This window comes from Pristis pectinata, chromosome 37, assembly GCF_009764475.1.
Source record: "Pristis pectinata isolate sPriPec2 chromosome 37, sPriPec2.1.pri, whole genome shotgun sequence".
Classification (NCBI taxonomy): Eukaryota; Metazoa; Chordata; class Chondrichthyes; order Rhinopristiformes; family Pristidae; genus Pristis; species Pristis pectinata.
In genome coordinates, this window is record NC_067440.1 from 2,159,900 (window position 1) to 2,178,922 (window position 19,023).

A 19,023-nucleotide genomic window follows, 5' to 3' on the forward strand; every position below is an offset into this window, starting at 1 on the left:
GGACATAGTTCCCTGAAAGTGAAGACACAGGTAGACAGGCCAGTGAATGTGGTGCACTCAATGCTTGTTTTCATCGACTGAGGCATTGAGAGGAGTTGAGACATCATGTTACAGTTGTACAAATTAGTAAATAGGCCACGTTTGGAGCACAGTGTGCTGTTCTGGTCAGCACACTGTGGGAAGGATGTGATTCAGCTGGAAAGGGTGTTGAAAAGATTCACAGGAATGTTGCCAGGACTGGAGGTACAAGGAGAGTTTGTATGAGCTGGGACTGTTTTCCTGGGAGTGAAGGGGGCTGAGAGGAGACGCGACTGGGTGGGACAGTCACAATCTTTCTCCCAGGGTGGAAATATCAAAAACTGGAAAGCACAGCTTTAAGGTAAGAGGACGCAACTTTAAAGGAATAAGCAGGGCAATTTTTTTTTAAATACACAGAATAGTTGAGGGCATGGAATGTGCTGCCATGGGGACTGGTAGAAGCAGATACAATACAGGCATTTAAGAGGCTTTCAGATAGACACATGAATATACAGGGAATGGGGGATATGAATCAGGTGCAGGCAGAAGAGATTTAGTTTTATTTGGCATTGTATTGGTACAGACATTGTGAGCCCAAGGGCCTGTTCCTGTGCTGTACTGTTCTATGTTCTTGGTGAGCAATAGTGATCGGGAATTCTTTTGATAGGTTGTTCTACAGGAACGAGTGAGACTGCAGGATGGTGTGTCATCTCCCTGGTGCCAGGTTCATGGATAGTCAGAAAGGGGAGGGTGAGCAGCCAGAGGCAGTGGTCCTTATTGGTACTAATAACAGAGAGAGACAAAGAGAAAAGACTATTCAGGGAGTTGTGCAGAAAGTTAAGCAGGATGTCTAGGGTGGCAGTCCCAGGATTACTCCCTGTGCCACATGCTGTTGAGGTAAGAAATAGGAAGAGAGTACAGTTCCATGTGTGGCTAAGGAGCTGGTGCAGGAGGGACGGCTTCAGGTACTGGGATCATCTAGCTCTCTTCCAGGGCAGGTGGAATGTGTACAAGAAGGTTGCACATAAACCTGTCCTCCCGAAATCAATTTTCCCTTTCCGTCTGCTGTAAATAACACAGAGCCAGAAGGTCGATTCGAACAAATACCTTTATTAGCAGTGCACCGCTAGGAGAATTCTCTTCAACACTCACTAAGAGTAGCTTCCCGAGTTCTCTCCGAACAAAGAGCAGACAGACATTTACACAGGAATTGTCACGCACATCCCAAGCAAATGGCGCCATGAGTTTTGGTCAAGCTATGGAGATCCCGAGACAGCTATCACACCTTTTATCTTAGTATAATTGAGTTATAATCCAGGCTTTCAAAGGCAGGTATCACCCTTCATTGCTCAGACCAAGTCTTCACCTCGATGTTAATTACACTCAGTATCGCCACCGTCTGACATATCGGAATGGTTCATTACGCGAAACAAAGGCAGTTAACATACTTAACATTCCAACCTAACTGTTGGGTCAGCAGCTTGCTAGTCCTTGCTAAAGAAATATAAATGCACATATATACATCTTGTTTGCCAGTTATAGGTATGGTTGCAATTCTTAACCCTTCACTTCCTCATTCCCTCCTTTTTATCATTTCATGATAAACTACAGCGGCACTGAGAATGGGGCCGAGAGCTTATTAATAAGGACCTTGCAACAGGTATTTAGACAGGCCAGCACCACACAGCATACTATTATAATTACAATTAGTTCCACAGCTCCATGCAGCAGGTATGATGCCCACGACCCTCCTAGCAGCCACCCCAACCAACTTGTCCCTCCTGTAAATCCGTCTAAAGCTATCTACTTGAGTCTGAATGTCCTGAATGGCATGGGAGATGTTGTAGGACTCGTCTCTCACATTGGTGATACATTTGTCCCCAACTATAGCACATATTCCTCCTTGCTGAGCCAGCTGGTAGTCCACAGCATACCGGGTCCACTGGGCATAAAGTCGAAGCTCTGCCAGTTCCCGGTTCACCACCTTCAGGCCCTCCATAGTACTGTTTCCCAGTGAAGCCAGTCCACAAATAAGGTATTCCAGTTGTTTGTGGCTATAGTTCCTGCCGAACCCCCAGAGAGAGAGTACTCAGGAATCCATGGCCTAACAATGCTAAGGGAGATCCCAATGACATAGGATCCCTCCAATCCTCACAGAACTCCTCACTAACTGACCACACCACAAGTCTTCATCGGACATGAGCCTTCTGGGGGCAGGGGACCATGACCGGACCGATCGTTCCTATTGCAAACCAGGCTGGCAGAGTGGGGGTGGCTGTGGTGTAAGTGCCATTAAAGAGGAACACATACCCTTCCTTAGCCCCGCAGCAGGTTACATTACCTGATTGCCGTGGACTGGGCATTTGAGAATACCAAGAGATCCCAGCAACATTTCTCCCATGGTCCCTCAGGTAATTCTCCCTGGTTAGCCATTCTAAGGAGACATTAGACAATCTCACGTGGGTCCCGTTCCCTTCTCCACAAACCCATCGCTCTCCTGCAAGTAACGTAGCACACCTAGTGGCAGCGCACTCACAGCTAAACCATCCCCCTTTAAACCCGAAATTCCTCTCTGTGCAGGTAGTGGCGGCACATGCTTATTGTATGCTGTACAATTGCTAGCCCACAACCCCTCCCTATGCTGGTGAAACAGTGGGAGGACTGGTGGTGGGCTGTACTACTAGGTCCTGTTACTGTTCCATGCAAGCATTTACCCGGCAGCACCCTCCTGTAAGTTCCCGTCTGTCCAACACACATTGTTTTTGAAAATTCATACTTTAAGAGGACCCTGGGGCTCCAGCTTGGTGTGGCTATAAAAAGGCCTTCCACTGACTCTGCCAAGGGGTAATAAATGGTGCGATTCCCATGTAGCAGCATATGTATTCTGTAAAACAAATTATCCTCTAACACCCACACAAGAGTACTGGTAATGGTGAGAAGTCCGAATTTAAAAGGTATTAACCTTCCTCCGGTGGTCATCGTTTGCAGTCACTCAGATGAATCCAATGTTCCTGGCCTTTTACTTTCATGGCTGTCAGTGTTTGGAGTAATATCTGGAAGGGGCCTTTCCACCGAGGTCCCAGTTTAGGGCGCTCCAAATCCCGTATTAGTACAGAGTCTCCAATCTCCAGGTCAGGCAATTCCGTGTTTTGCCCTTCAGGTAGTTTAAAGGCACTCTCCACCTGTGAATGAAGAAACTTTAAAGAGGACGTAAGTTGTCTGAAATACCTTTGTAGTTCATCCCCCATGATATTAAGGTCAATCTGTGTAGGGGGTTGCGTGGCGGCATCCCATGGGGTTCTTCCCGGACGCCCATAGACGATTTCAGCAGCCGATACCCCGGTGGCTGAGTGGGGAGTGATTCTCATATGGTATAATGCTAAGGGGAGAACCTTCAACCACTTTAGACCTGTCTCTGACACTAATTTGGTTGGTTTATTCTTAAGGGTGCTGTTAGCTCTCTCTACTACACCCACTGACTAAGGGTGGTAGGTGCAGAGGAACTGCTGTTCGATATGCAGTGCCTCGCACAATTCCTTATTTATTTTCCCTATGAAGTGGGGCCCATTGTCAGAACTTATCCGTCGGGCTACCCCAAACCTTGGTATAACCTCTGTGAGCAATAACTTTACCACCGTTGAGGCCTTATTGTTGGTGGTTGGAAAAGTTTCAATCCATCTACTAAATACACGTGGTAATTCAATAAAGTCGAGTTGTATGCATTCAAAAGGACCACCTGGCAAGGGGTTTTTGCCTGGGGTGCACTTCACCCCTTTTGCAGCATTGGTTTGTTGACGTATCAAACATGACCGTATTTTGCCTTGTGCTGCTTCCTCCAATCTGGGGTGCCACCAGGTACGTAGTAAAATGTTATTCATTCCCTCCTTGCCAAGGTGGGTGTCAGAATGTAGGCAGTCAATAAGCATTGGTAACAAAGAATCAGGTATACATTCTTGACCGACTGGAGTAACCCAGAGGCCATGTAGCGCAGAGTGCGTACACCCGTGCACCTTCCACATGTGTTTTTCTGAGTCAGGGGCGTCCCCCTGTAAGTCCTGCACAGTGACCATGTCTGGGGTGCCGGGCGTTGCTTGTTTTTCCAGAGTGGAAACGATTTTAGAGCCCTGGCGTGCTGCCAATTTCGCTTCTATATCTGCCGTGTTATTTCCCTGGGTTATTAGGGAGGCATGCGAAAGGTGAGCGGAGCATTTAATGATGGCCAATTTGTTTGGGAGGAGGATGGCTTGGACGAGGTTCTTTACATAAACCACATTCTGTATGGGGCTACCTGTAGAGGTCAGAAATCCCCTGTGTGCCCAGAGTTGGCCAAAAATCATTGGCAACTCCAAAAGCATAGCGGGAGTCAGTGAAGACATTACCTACTTTGTCCTTGGCTAAAATGCAAGCTCGGGTCAGGGCAAAGAGTTCCGCTTTTTGGGCAGAGACTGGGGGCTGCAGAGATGCAGATTCCACACTCTGAGAGTCGTTTACTACGGCATAGCCGCTAAGGCAGGTGCCCTGTTCAGAAATGTAGGAACTACCGTCGAAGTACAGGTTTAAGTCGGCTGACTGGATGGCCTCATCTGAAAGGTCCGGACGGGGTGCAGTTAAAAAGTGGTTACACATTAGACAGTCATGAGGTGGGTCCGCAAGATCCTCAGGTGGGGCCTCTAGGAAGGTGGCAGGATTAATGGCCGTACAGTAGGCAAAAGTGAGGAGTGGGTTATTCAGGAGTGCTACCTCGTATCTGTTTCAGCGGGCGTGGGTAAGGTGTTGCGTCTGGTGAGAGGTTAAGAGTGCCATTACAGTGTGGGAGGAATAAAACATCACTGCCTGTTGCAGGGTTATATTGGAGGCTGCTGTTACTAGGGAATAAATGGCTGGAAGCATCTGTGAGCATGGTGGAAGTCCCCTTGCAACTGGGTCCAGCGGAGTGGTGTAGTATGCCAACCGGTCTTTTCTTATCCCCATGGGTTTGAGTAAGGATGGCTGTAGCGCAGTCCTCTAGGACATTCACGAAGAGCTGAAATGGGCGATCATACAAAGGGCGTCCCAGGGCCGGTGCGCTGGCAAGGGCCTGTTTGAGGTCTATCAAAGGCCTCCCTTTGTTGCTTGGTAAGTTCAAAGTAGTCCCACGGACTGGCTTGAGGCCAAGGGTGTGAGGTGCTTAGTAAGGAGCGCCACATGAGGTAGCCACTGCCTGCAGAAATGTACTAAACCTAGGAAGGCGCGCATACCCTTTGGGGTATTGGGCGGTGGGGTGGCAATGATGGGTGCAATACGTCCTGGAGTGAGCCGCCGCTCTGTAACCCTTAAGAGGGTTCCCAGAAATTTCACCTGGCGCTGGGTTTGTTTTACTTTCTGTGGAGGTATGTATCCCCAAGTGTGGAGCGCGTTAAGTAGTCTATTCGTGTCCGCGATTTTGGCGGGCTCCGAGGGGCTTGCTAGTAAAAGGTCATCTACATACTGGACAACAGTGGATTTATCAGAAAGGTGCAACCCTTGAAGTTGATTATGTAAAACTTAGGAAAAGATAGTCTGGGAGTGTATAAAACCTTGCGGGAGGCGCGTCCAAGTGTATTGCTGACCTTGGAAGGTGAAAGCAAACAGGTACTGCGAGTCGGGAGAGAGAGGAATTGCGAAAAATGCATGCTGCAAGTCCACAATGGTAAAAATGCGAGAGTCGGCAGGGATACTGCTGAGAATGAATGGTAGCTGGATTCGGGACCACGGGATGTAGTGTCTCCTCTATCTCGTTGACCTTACGTAGGTCTTGTACAAGGCGCCACTCTGTCCGTCCAGGTTTGGGGACGGGTCAAATTGGGGTGTTACAAGGTGATTGGCAAGGAACCAGGATGACTTTTTTGCGGAACGAATCTATTAACTGAGTTATTCCGTCGACTGCCTCTCTCCGAAGGGGATACTGTGGGACAGAAGGCAGTTGTGCTCCCGGTCTTACACGGATCTGGACTGGGGTCACTGGGGTGTTCCCTACCTCGGACTTCGATGCGGCCCATAAATCGGGGGTGGGTTCATCCGAAGGGAGTCGATGGGGCCGGTGATGGTGTAAACAGCCCGTCACCGAGAAAGGAACGAGGGAATAAGGCAGAGCCTGAGGAACCCCGAAAAGACCTTTGTCTGCCTGCTCCTCAAGCAGGTGGGATAGGAATCACAGTTCCTTTGGTCTATGTCCCTCGTTAACTGAGAGGGTAATGTGAGGGGACATCAAGCCTGACTGATTCCACAATTCATCAGGCACTTGGACAAGAAGTGCTGCCCCTCCTTTCCCACTACTTCCACTAAAATAGTGACAGTCACCATTCTACCCAGGAGAGGAGCATACGACCCTTCTAGTTCCCTTGAGGCCCCGGTGGGGTCGTAAGCTGGCGTCACATGCGGGTCAGTGGTTTCCAAGGGTGGGTCAAAATCGCTGCTCGTGAAGGTCATCGTCCACCACTGAGGAGGCTGGTGAATCCAGAGGATCCTGTGGTTTTTAGGACCAGTAATGGTAATACCGTCATCCAGGCATTGTATTTTGAGTTGGAAAGAGCAGAGCAGGTCCCTCCCGGCTAGATTAACTCCCAGGCTTGTGGTGAACGCAAACTGGATCAGGCATTCCCGATCTTCAAATTTAACTTGTAAGGGTTCAGTTAAGGAGTAGGATCTTTCCTGTCCCTCCAGTCCGTTCAATGGAACTGAAGCAGTGGACAGTTTAAAATCATGATGGGTAATACAAGGGGCTTCAAGGGTCGAAGTATTTGCTCCCGTGTCTATCATAAAGGGAATTGGCTTTCCTCCAACTAAGAAATTAACGATGGGTTCATCGTTCGGGTTATCGGTGAGGGCAGGGTACATGGAGAGGCTCTCTCCACGTCTAGTCAGGCAGATAACGGGTTGTTGGTTGAAAAAGTTTGTCGGCTACTGGGGGTCCAGTCTGCCGATGACGGTAGTGGGGGCAGTCCCTCCGCCAATGGTCAGGTGCCCCACAAAGGTAGCATCCCGTCGGCCTGGCGCTCGCCGGTGTGGGTTGTTGGGGTCCCCTGGGTCCCAGGTAATTACGAGAGCGTGGTGGTGGTGGCCCACAAGGGAGCCCGTACACTGGGGCTCTTGTCATTGGGGTACACTAGGTATCCTTTGCCGGACCAGTCAACCCCTTCTGGAACGCAAAATTGCCGCTCCATTTGATAGCCCGTATTGTCGGAATAGGAAGGTTGGGGCCGAGAGGGTCTCTGCACCATTTTCTGTTTTGTCTTTGTGGCTTTCGACTCGCGCCCGTTACTCCAGAAGTGGACTAGCGCCCTCCTCATGGCTTGTCGTGTGTGGTCAGGCCAGTTCATGTCATTATTGCGGATAGCTGAGGCCACTCCCGCAGGGATGCATTGTAATAGGAGGGAGTTAAACTGGGGGGAGGTATTGCCTCTGTTGTAGGCATCATCCCCAGCATAGGTACCGTAAAGTGAACAGAAACGGTCCCAAAAGTCTGGGCCGTCCTCACCCTGTTTCGGTCGGCATTCTAAAACTTTAGTTATGTCAATAGGCTGTTGGAGGGTTTTATGAAGCGCAGTTCTAATAGTGGCCACCTAGTCCTGAGGCCGGACGGCTGCCTGAAAGGCTGTCCAGTCAGCATAGTTCCTCAGGTGTTCTTTCCACTGTGCCACCTCATTAGTCGTAAGGGCCATGCAACAAAGACTGAAAAGGTCTTGGTGGGCGGCCTGGTGCATCTGAATTGTTCAGATCACATCATCTTATGAAATCCTCCGGGTTGGTTTTACGGTTGGGCGCCTGACTCATGATTAAACCCATATCCTGAGGCTCCAAGGGGTGTAAATTTGGATTGTAGGATTAGCGCTGGCTTGGGCGGGATCAGGATTGGGAACACTCCCGTTGGGGAATTGTTTCTTAACCTTGGCTCCCTTAACCACGTTCAACATGGTTGGTGGGCTGGGACCTGTAGGGTCGCCATAATCAGTGGTAGAATCAGAGTAGGTGTCCGTCTGAGAATCTATTGAAGGACTGTCCCTTGTTAAAAAGCTTCGTCGTTTGTCTGTGGCCTTAGAGCAACCCGTCTGTGGGCTTTCCCTTCGACTAAGCCGCATCCTGGTTCGGGACGCAACAGGGCCATGGACTTGTTCTGTGGGTGGAACTTGGCTAGCAGTCGCTGGTGGTAAGGGCGGGAATGCTGGCGGGCTAGCCGCATTATATGGGGGCGGCAATGAAACCGGAGGGTAGGTTGGTGCTGTGGGTCGGACCATCCAATCCTCCTCCTCTTCGTCCGTATCATTACTTTTGAACAACAGGGGCACGCCGGACATGTCGGGAGGCACCTCCACTGTATCCTTAATACTTTTATTTTTATTTCTGCTCTTCTGCTTATACACCTCATTTACCTCTTCTCTCTCCCTTCTGCTCTTTTCAGCATCGTGGTCTCTGCACTGAGACTTCAGGACTTCGCAACTCTTAGGATTTCCCTGTTCATCACACACACTAATTCCCCTTCTGAGCGCATTATGTTCCCAGCTAGCCTGCTTAGATTTATGTGTTAGGTCTTCGGCCGTTTTTCTCCAAGAGGACATTAATGTTTTCCATTTTTCCCCTGTATTCCGCTCCCAAATTGCCTTTTCTGCCTTTAGGCATTTATCTACGTCCCAAGTTCCCCCCAATGTCCATATTTCGTTTCCCAATTTCTTATTGAGGCATGCTGATAATTTACGGAAGTTACTCTCGTTCTTCGGATCGTCTTTACATAACTTAGATAGTGGGGTATTGGACCCAGACTTATCGAGCGTTTGTCCCATTTTTGTATTCTACCCGATCGGACGGTACGAATCGCTGCGATTACCTATAAGATCGGTCTCTTTCCTTCACCCACTTCAGGTTCCTGACCTTCCCGTGGGGGATTTCCCCTATTAAGTACCGGTCTAAGGCAGGGTGGTAGTACCGGAGAACCGATCTCAGAACTTAAGAGCACAAAACCTTGAAATTCACAACTTAAAATCCCAAACCCAAAACTGGGAACTCGAACCCCGAACAGAAATTAACTTAACTGGGGACTCGAACCCCTCCTTACCTGTGGCACTCGGACAGGTTCGCGAGGAGTCCGTCAGAGGATTGTCGGTAAGTGAAGGGATCGATCAGGTGTCCGACTGCCTGAGAGGGATCAAGGTGAATCGTACCTTGTGGGCCCGTCCGTCTCAGGTGGCCGTTATCCCCGTCCGTCGCTCACGCCTCTTCTGAAACCTCGTCTTGGACTCCTGGCTGGCTCGCCAAATTGTCATACCGAAATGAATTTCCCTTTCCGTCCGCTGTAAATAACACAGAGCCAGAAGGTCGATTCGACCAAATACCTTTATTAGCAGTGCACTGCTGGGAGAATTCTCTTCAGCACTCACTAAGAGTCGCTTCCCGAGTTCTCTCCGAACAAAGAGCAGACAGACATTTATACAGGAATTGTCACGCACATCCCATGCAAACGGCGCCGCGAGTTTCGGTCAAGCTATAGAGATCCCGAGACATCTATCACACCTTTTGTCTTAGTATAATTGGGTTATAATCAAGGCTTTCAAAGGCAGGTATCACCCTTCATTGTTCAGACCAAGTCTTCACCTCGATGTTAATTACACTCAGTATCGCCACCGTCTGACATATCGGAATGGTTCGGTACCCGAAACAAAGGCAGTTAACATACTTAACATTCCAACCTAACTATTGGGTCAGCAGCTTGCTAGTCCTTGCTAAAGAAATATAAATGCATATATATATATTGTTTCCCAGTTATAGGTATGATTGCAATGCTTAACCCTTCACTTCCTCAAACCCATGTCCTACAGGGAGGTTCACTAGTGCTACTCAGGAGGGTTTAAACTGGCGTGGTGGAGTGGTGGGGAACAGAGCAGTAAGTAGGAAGGGGCATTGATGTGAAGGAGAGTTGTGGTCAGCAAACACTGAAAGGAAGTCCGGGCAGGGCCAGGTTAATGATCACAGTGTGGTTGTTTCAATGGAGGCAGTGTTACATTTCAGGCAGATGGACTTAGAGTTGGTATGGTACTGCGATGTTGTGGCCATTACACAGATTTGGTTGAGAGAAGGGCAGGAGCAGCAGTTCACTGTTCCAGGGTTCAGATGTTTGAGACACAGTACAGAGGGAGAATGTCACAGCGACACTGAGGGAAGACACACTGGAGGCCCGTCCACGGAAGCAATGTGGGGAGAGCTCAGGAATAAGCAAGGTGCAGTCACTGTGATGGGGTTACACTGTAGGCCTCCCAATAGCCAGCAGGAGATAGAGGAACAGGCACGCAGGCAGATTATGGAAAGACAGAAAAACAAAACAGTAGCTGCAGTGGGTGACTTTAGATTCTCCAGTATTGACTTGGGCTCCCTCAGTGCTTGAGGCTTAGATGCAACAGAATTTGTTAGGTGCTTCCAGCAGGGTTTCCTGAAATAAGCTGTCAAACCAGAGTAGGGGACATACTTGACCTTGTGTTGGGAGAGAGTCCAGCCAGGTGAGCAGAACTTCAGTGGGAAAGTCTTGGGGAACAGTGATCATAAGTTTCCAGACAGTTATTTATGAGAATAAGACTGTAAACAGATGTGAGGTTCAGAAAGCTGAAAGTGGACAGGGCTTTGAGGAACACAGATGAAGTAAGGGCTCAGGCTGGGAATCAGGAGGTCAACAGGGGCCGGAAAAGATCTTTCGTGAGTGGGATTAAAGTCAATCCTGAGGCATTTTACACTCACATTACAAACTATAGGGTGACTAGGGAGAGGGCAGGACCACTCAAGGACAAAGGAGGGAATTTATGCCTGGAGCCAGAGGAAGTGGGGCACTAAATGAGTACTTCACATCGGTGTTCATTAAAGAGAAGGGCATGGTCAACAGCGAGATCAGGGAGGGGAACGGTGATAATCCAGGGCATGTTGACATCAGGTAGGAGGTGCTGTTGAGTATCCTGAAGAGCATGGAGGTGGATAACTCCACACAAGGACTGATGGGATCTTTCCCAGGTTATTGACAGTGAAAAGAGGAGATATCTGGGGCCTTGACGGAGGTCGATGCATCATCTTCAGGTACAGGAGGGGTCCCAGAGGATTTAAAAATAGCCAGTTTTGTTCTTGGTTAAGGAGGGCCACAGGGACAAACCAGGAAATTATAGGCCAGTGAGCTTGATATTAGCTGAAATTATTGACTAAGATCCTTAGGCATCAGATCTACTCACATGTGGAAAAGCATGGACATGTGAAAGACAGTCAGTGTGGCTTTGTGTGGGGGAGGTCACATCTTACAGACTTGAGTGTGTGAGGTGACGAAGATGATTGATGAAGGGAGGGCAGCGGGTGAGGGATACATGGACTTCAGTAAAGTTTTCCACAGGGTCCCTCATGGCAGGTTGATCCAGAAGGTAAAAGGTAGATGGAATCCATGGAGAATTGGTTAGTGGATTCAAAACTGTCTTGTCCACAGAATACAGAAGGTAGTGGCGTAGGTTATTGTGTCTGGAGGTCTGCTGGGACCTGTTGCCTGTGATATATGTAAATGATTTGGACAAAAATGTAGGTGGGTTGATTAATAAGTTTGCAGATGACAAAAAGTGCTGGAGTTGTGGATGGTGAGAAAGGTTGTCAAAGGATTCAGCAGGATATCGACCAGCTGGAAATATGGGCAGAGAAACAGCAGATGGAGTTTAATCCAGACAAGTATGAGAGGAAAGTACAGAGTAAATGACAGGTCCCTCAAGCAATGATGTACAGAGGGACCTGGGGCTGCAAGTCCTTTGCTCCCTGGAAGTGGCAAGACAAGGAGAGAGGGTGGTACAGAAGGTGCACGGCATATTTGTCGTCATCAGTTACTGTAAAAATAAAGTCAGGAACACACGTTGCTGCTGGATAAAACTTTGATTGGGACACAGTTGGAGTACTGTGTGCAGTTCTCCTCGCCACATTACAAGCTTTAGAGAAGGTTCAAAAGGGGTTCACTCAGATGCTGCCTCAAGGCAGCAACATCTGTCATCAAACATTCCACCATCCGGGCCAGGCCATCTTCTGACCGGTCCCATTGGGCAGAAGGTACAGAAGCCTGAAGTCCCACACCACCAGGTTCAAGGATAGCTACTTCCCTTCAACTATTCAGTTCTCAAACCAACCTGCACCACCTTATTCAACACTTCATCTCATCACTTTGCACTAACATGGACTTTGTATTATCATATTCTAATTGTGTTTTTATCTTGTAAAAACTGTGTATAATTTGTGTTTAATTGATGATGTTCTTGTGAATGCTGATTATACGTGGTATGTGCCTCTGATGCTTTTCATTGCACTTGGACATGGACTTCTGCAAATGACAACAAACTCGACTTTCAATGGAAAGTGGCAGCTACAGGGTTTAGAACAGCTGGCACTGTACTGTAAGGATACAACCTTTACAACAACCACATATGAAGACCTCCACAGCCACAGAACAATACAGGAAGGACACAGATTCTTATCATACACAGAAAACTAACTAGCACTGTACTGTGTGAATAGAGACCTGGACAAGCCCTGCAATGAATTGAAATTAGACAATAATACAAACCCCACACTATTGTGTAAGGACACAGGCTGATAAAATACACAGCTCTGTTTGACAAGCCCAGAGAGAACACAGCACTAGAATGGAAGGACACAGATCCCAACAACACCAGCAGTGCTCTGTGGGGCCACAGATTTCCAGCACCAACCCTTCTGCTGTACAGATAAAAACATGAACAACCCCTGTACTACACTGTGAAGTCACAGCCCAACACAGACCACACATAGCCCAGCCACCCCTACACTGGAAGAACACAGACCTGTACAACCCAGCCCAGGACTGCACGGGGACTGCACAGCAGGGAGATGAAGAAGTAGAAACCAAGCACAGTCCTGCAGGGACACTGACTGCTACACCCTCACCATGCTGAAGGAGGGGAGGGGGTATCTCTGGTATAAACCCCCCCCCCCCACGCTGGACTGTACAGAAACAGCAGTGGACTACAAGGACAGTGAACTTTAAGATACCAAGTACTTCAACATGAAGACACAGAGCTATAAAACTCTCAGCACTGTGCAGTGAGCACACAGACCTGTACACACCCAGCACTGCACTCCACCGTTAAACACCAGGACAACCCCAGCACTTCAGGGACAGAGACCTGTACAACCCCGACACTGGGCAAAAAGAAAAAGGAAACATAAAGAGGGTTTAGGAAGCTGAAATTGGACAAGACCTTTGAGGAATATGAAACAAGCAAGAGAGAATTTAAACAGGGAATCAGCAGTACTAAATAGACAATAGACAATAGGAGCAGAAGTAGACCATTCGGCCCTTCAAGTCTGCACTGCCATTTTGAGATCATGGCTGATCCTCAACAATCAATATCCTGTTCCTGCCTTGTCCCCATATCCCTTGATTCCCCTATCTATAAGAAACTTATCTAGCTCCTTCTTGAAAGTGCCCAGAGAATTGGCCTCCACTGCCCTCTGAGGCAGTGCATTCCACAAATTCACAACCCTCTGGGAGAAGAAGTTTTTCCTCACCTCTGTCCTAAATGGCCTAGCCCTTATTCTTAAATCATGCCCCCTGGTCCTGGACTTCCCCAACATCTGGAACATATTTCCTGGCTCTATCTTGTCCAATTCCTTAATAATCCTGTATGTTTCAATCAGATCCCCTCTCAATCTTCTCAATTCCAGCGTGTACAATCCCAGTCTCTCCAACCTCTCAGCATAAGATGGTCCCGACATCCCCGGAATTAACCTCGTAAACCTACGCTGCATGCCCTCAATAGCCAGGATATCCTTCCTTAACCCTGGAGACCAAAACTGTACACAATACTCCAGGAGTGGTCTCACCAGGGCCCTGTACAAATACAAAAGAATCTCTTTGCTTTTGTACTCAATTCCCTTTGTAATACAGGCCAACATTCCATTAGCCTTCATCACCGCCTGCTGCACTTGCTCATTCACTTTCAGTGACTGATAAACAAGGACTCCTTGATCCCTTTGTATTTCCCCCTTACCTAACTCCACACCATTCAATAATAATCCACCTTCCTGTTCCTGCTCCCAAAGTGGATAACCTCACACTTATCCAAATTAAACTTCATCTGCCAAGTATCTGCCCACTTACCCAACCTATCCAAATCACCTTGAATTCTCCTAACTTCCTCTACACATGTCGCACTGCCACCCAACTTTGTATCATCAGCAAACTTGCTAATGTTATTCACAATGCCTTCATATAAATCATCAACATAGATCATAAACTTCTGCGGTCCCAGCACTGAGCCCTGTGGCACCCCACTAGTCACGGCCTGCCATTCTGAAAAATACATCCATTCACCCCTACCCTTTGTTTCCTATCCGCCAACCAGTTTTCTATCCATGTTAATACCCACCCCCCTATTCCATGAGCCCTAATTTTACCCACCAATCTCCTGTGTGGCACTTTATCAAATCGGGGGCAGGAAATGTCTTTGGCGTTGGATTAAAGAAAATCCTACTCACCACAGACAAAACAAGAGGATCACTGGGGAGAGAGGAGGACAACAAGGACAATGGAAGGTACTTATGCCTGGAGCCACAGGAAGTGGGTAGGTACAAAATGAGTATTTCACATCAGTATTCATTAAAGAGAAGGCCATGGAGGACAGTGAGACCAGTGAAGGGTTTGCTGATATTGCATTTGCATGTTGATATCAAGGGTGTGGTGGTGTTGGGGCTCTTGAGCAAAATTAAGGTGGATTGCCCCAGGGCTGGATGGGATATATCCCCAGTTATTTAGTGAGAGAGGCAAGACAGGAGATTCCTTTGTAGCCTCTTTGTCATTGCAGAGGAGTTTGCAGAGGACTGGAAAGCAGCCAGTATTGTTCCTCTGTTTAAGAAGGGCAACAGAGACAAACCAGGTAATTAATGGCCAGTGGGCCTTAAGTCAGTTGTAGGGAAATTATTGGAGAAGATTCTTAAGGATAGAATCTACTTGGATCTGGAAAAGCATAAAGTATTACAAAGAATCGGCATGACTTTGTGTGGGGGAGATCATGTCTTACAAACTTTAGTGAATCTTTTGAGTAAGTGACACATTCGATTGCTGAGGTCAGGGCAGTGGGCGTTGTACACACGCACTTCAGTAAAGCTTTCAACAAGGTTCCCCATGATCAGCTGATCCAGAACATTAAGGCACACAGGATCCATGGAGACTTGGTAGAATGGATTCAAAATTGGCTTGGCCACAGAGGGTAATGGTGGAAGGGAGTTGCTCTGACTGGAGCTCTGTAACCAGTGGTGTTCCGCAAGGATCAGTGCTGGGAGCTCTGTTGTGTGGGATGTGACTGGATGAAAATACAGGTGGGCTGATCTGTAGGTTTGCAGAGACACAAAAATCGACAGAGTTGTGGATGGTGGGGAAGGTTGTCACAGGATTCAGCAGAATATCGACCAGTTGGAAATGTGGGCAGAGAAATGGCAGGTGAGGTGCTGCACTTTGGGAGGTCACATTTCTGAGGTTTTCCTTGCAATTCCTCTCCCCATCAGAGTACCTGGGATGGCAGTGACAGCAGTGACATGCTCCTCCTCAGGATGTGGGAGAGCAGGGAGACTGCCAGTGTCCCTGATGGCTTCACATGTTGGACGTGCACCCAGCTGCAGCTCCTGACTGACCGCATGAAGGAAATGGAGCTGGAATTGGATGTACTTAGGACCATCCAGGATGCTGAGAGTATCACAGACCAGAGCTTTAGTGAGGTGGTCACACCTAAGGTGCAAGTTGCAGATAGTTGGGTGACCACTAGGAGAGGTAAGGGGAAGAAACAGACAGCGCAGGGTCCCCCTATGGCCGTTCCTCTCAGCAACAAGTAGAACCCTTTGGATACTGCTGGGGAGGGGAATTAACTATTGCACAGCACCAGTAGCCAGGTTGGTGGTACTGAGACTGGATCTGAGGCTCAGCAGGTCAGGGAGAAATCAGACAGTGCAACAGTGACAGGATATTCAATAGTTAGGGGGACAGACAGGAGATTCTGTGACCACAAAACTGATGCTATGATGGTGTGTTGCCTCCCAGTACCAGTCTCGGAGCAGCTGCAGAACATTTTCAAAGGAGAGGGTAAACAGCCAGAGGTCCTGGTGCACATTCGTACCAATGTTATGGGTAGAAAGAGAGATGAGGTCCTGCACAGTGAATACAGGGAGTTAGGAGAGAATCTAAAAAGCAGAACCCCGAGGGCAGTTATGTTTGGATTACTCCCAGTTCCATGTATTTGTGATGGTAGAAATATGAAGATACCTCAAATGAATGTGTGGCTAAGGAACTGGTGCAGGGGACAGACATTCAAATTCTAATATCATTGGGATCTCTTCTGGGGTAATGGTGGCTTGTACAAGAGAGATGGGTTGCACCTGAACTGGAGGGAACCAATATCCTGGCTGGGAAATTCGCTGGAGCTACTTGGGAGGGTTTAAACTGGAGTGGCAGGTGGGTGGACCCTGAGCAGCAGAGTGGCTGATGAGAAATCAGGGTAATACTGGAGCCAATGAGAGCAAATGTAGTCCTCAGGATAGACAGGAGCACGATAAAGGGAGAGGAAAGACCATCGGTTTAAACTGCATTTATTTCAGCGCAAGAGGCTTGGCAGGTAAGGTGGATGAACTCAGGATGTGGATCGACTCTGGGAACTGGGATATCATCATCATAACAGGATCATGGCTGAGGGAAGGGCAGGACTGGCAGCTCAGTGTTCCAGGATACAGATGGTACAGGTGTGAAAGAGGTGCAGGTAAGAGAAGAGTTGCCTTCTTGATGAAAGAGGATATAACAATGATTATTAGAGAGGATATTCTTGAGGGATCATCCAGTGAGACCATATGGGAAGAACTCAAGAGACAATAAGGGAATGCTCACTCTCATAAGATTGTATTATAGGGCCCCCGATAATCAGCGGGAATTGGAGCAGGTATGTGGAGAGATTACAGCTTGTTGTAAGCACAGTAGGGTAGTATTAGTGGGAGATTTTAACTTCCATAATGTGACTGGGGCAGCCACAGTGTAAAAGGCTTGGATGGATGTATTGGATGGAAATAAATTGAAGAAAGCTTCCTTCATCAATATATGGGGGAAACTACTTGAGGATGAAACACTGGGCTTCCTCCTGGGGAATGAGGTCGGACAAGTAGTGATGTGTCTGTCGGAGAACACTGTGGGTCCAGCGACCATAATTCTATTAGTTTTAAAATAGTTATGGAGAAGGATACGACCAGTTCACAGGTTAAGTTCCTGAACTGGGGCAGAGCAAATTTTGGAACCATTAGAAGGGATCTTGCGGTGCTTAACTTGGGTGAGTTTGTTTGCAGAGAAAGGAGTGTCTGCCAGGTGGGAGACCATTAAAAGTAGGATGTCAAGTGTTCAGGATCTGCATGTTCCTGTTACGGTGAAGGGCAAGACTGGCAGGTTTCGGGAACCCTGGCTGACGAGAGATATTGGAGCAGTGGGTAAGAAAAAGAGGGAGGTATGCATTGTGTATAACCAATTTTAAACTACTTCATCTCTTGACGACTACAAGAAGTGTTGGGGTGCACTTAAAAGAGAGGTTAAGAGGGCAAAAGGAGGATCTGAGAAGGATTTGGAAGGCAAGGTGAGGCAAAGTCCCAAGAGGTTCTATGGGTACATTAAGAGAATAAGGGAGGCCAGGGAGAGAATAGGTCCCCTTAAGGATCAGCATGGCCGTCTGTGTGTGGGACCAAAGGAAGTGGATGAGATTTTTAATGAAAATTTCTCTTCAGTTTTTACTGTGGAGAAATGATGGAAGTTAAGGAAATGGGGGAAACGAGTGGTGATGTCTTGCACCATATACGAATTAGTAGCGAGGAGGTAATGGAGGCCTTATGTAAATCCCCAGGGCCTGACGCAGTTCATTCTTGGACCTTGTGGGAAGCTAGAGAACAAATTGCAGAAGCCCACCAGATAAGGTGGATAGAGTCTTCTACCCAGGCCGGAAATGTCAAATACCAGAGCGCACAGCTTTAAGGCGAGAGAGCGGTTGTTTAAAGTAGGTTTCAGAGGCAATTTTCTATTTGCCCACGGAGAGTGGTGGGTGCGTGGCGCACGCTTCCAAGGAAGGGGTGGCAGCTGAGACAACAGGGATGTTTCAGGGGTATTCAGACAGGCAGATGAACAGGCGGGGAATGGAGGGATCCGGACCGTGCAGGCGGATGGGATCAGTTAACACGGTCCCCAGAGTGGGTGCAGACATTGTGGGCCGAAGGGCCTGTCCCTGTGCCGGACTGTCCCATGTGTGTTGTGTGGCTGAGGCACTGACAGACACTTATCGTTCACCGGCCGGCAGGCAGGAAGGGAAGAGGCCGCTGCCCACAGTGGAGGCGCAGTCAGGCCCACAGACTCCACCAGTCGGCTCACAGACACACACAGGAACGGCAGAGAGCAGGGAGCAGCCCGTCTGATACAGTCGCCGCCGCCTCCATCTCTCCCCATCACCCTGCAAACCAGAGGACGAGACGATGGCATCACCTCTCATTCCGCTAAACCCCGCAGGTGCAGACCGGCCCCGCCCCGCCCGGGGGAAGCCTCAGCCCCACCCCAGGGCCCAGGCCACTACCCCCTCTGGGAAACGCCGCCGCCGCCCCCGCCTGGACAGGCCCGTGGCCGAGGGGAACGACGTCACTGACGGTACACAACCCCTGAGACGTCAGCGCGTAAAGGGATCACGTGGTTGCTTGGCGCCACGTGATGGTGCGGCCGCAGCCCGGGAGGAGGGGCAGAGGGAGCTGTCAATCAGAGGAGCGGCTGGGAACCCTGAAAATACTGTAACTGTATTGAACAAAAGGGCTTCACCGAGAGACATTTCGAAGCAAAGTCCTTAACTGTGGAAGGTAAATAGAAATTGTAACCGAGGGAGAAGACTAATTTGTCTGTTTCAATTGTATTCTTTCTAGTATAACGTTGTATAATTTACATTTAATTTATGCTCTTCT

The 19,023-nt window shown here is 48.5% G+C and overlaps 1 long non-coding RNA gene across 1 annotated transcript; it reads right to left on the reverse strand.

The window, feature by feature from the left end:
* Positions 1 to 1,123: 1,123 nt before the first annotated feature.
* On the reverse strand, positions 1,124 to 18,892 carry LOC127586566 (uncharacterized). Its single transcript, XR_007958707.1, has 3 exons — positions 18,368 to 18,892; positions 9,086 to 9,320; positions 1,124 to 3,215 (listed from the first exon to the last, which is right to left on the reverse strand). It is a non-coding gene; the product is annotated as an uncharacterized LOC127586566 (long non-coding RNA).
* Positions 18,893 to 19,023: the final 131 nt, after the last annotated feature.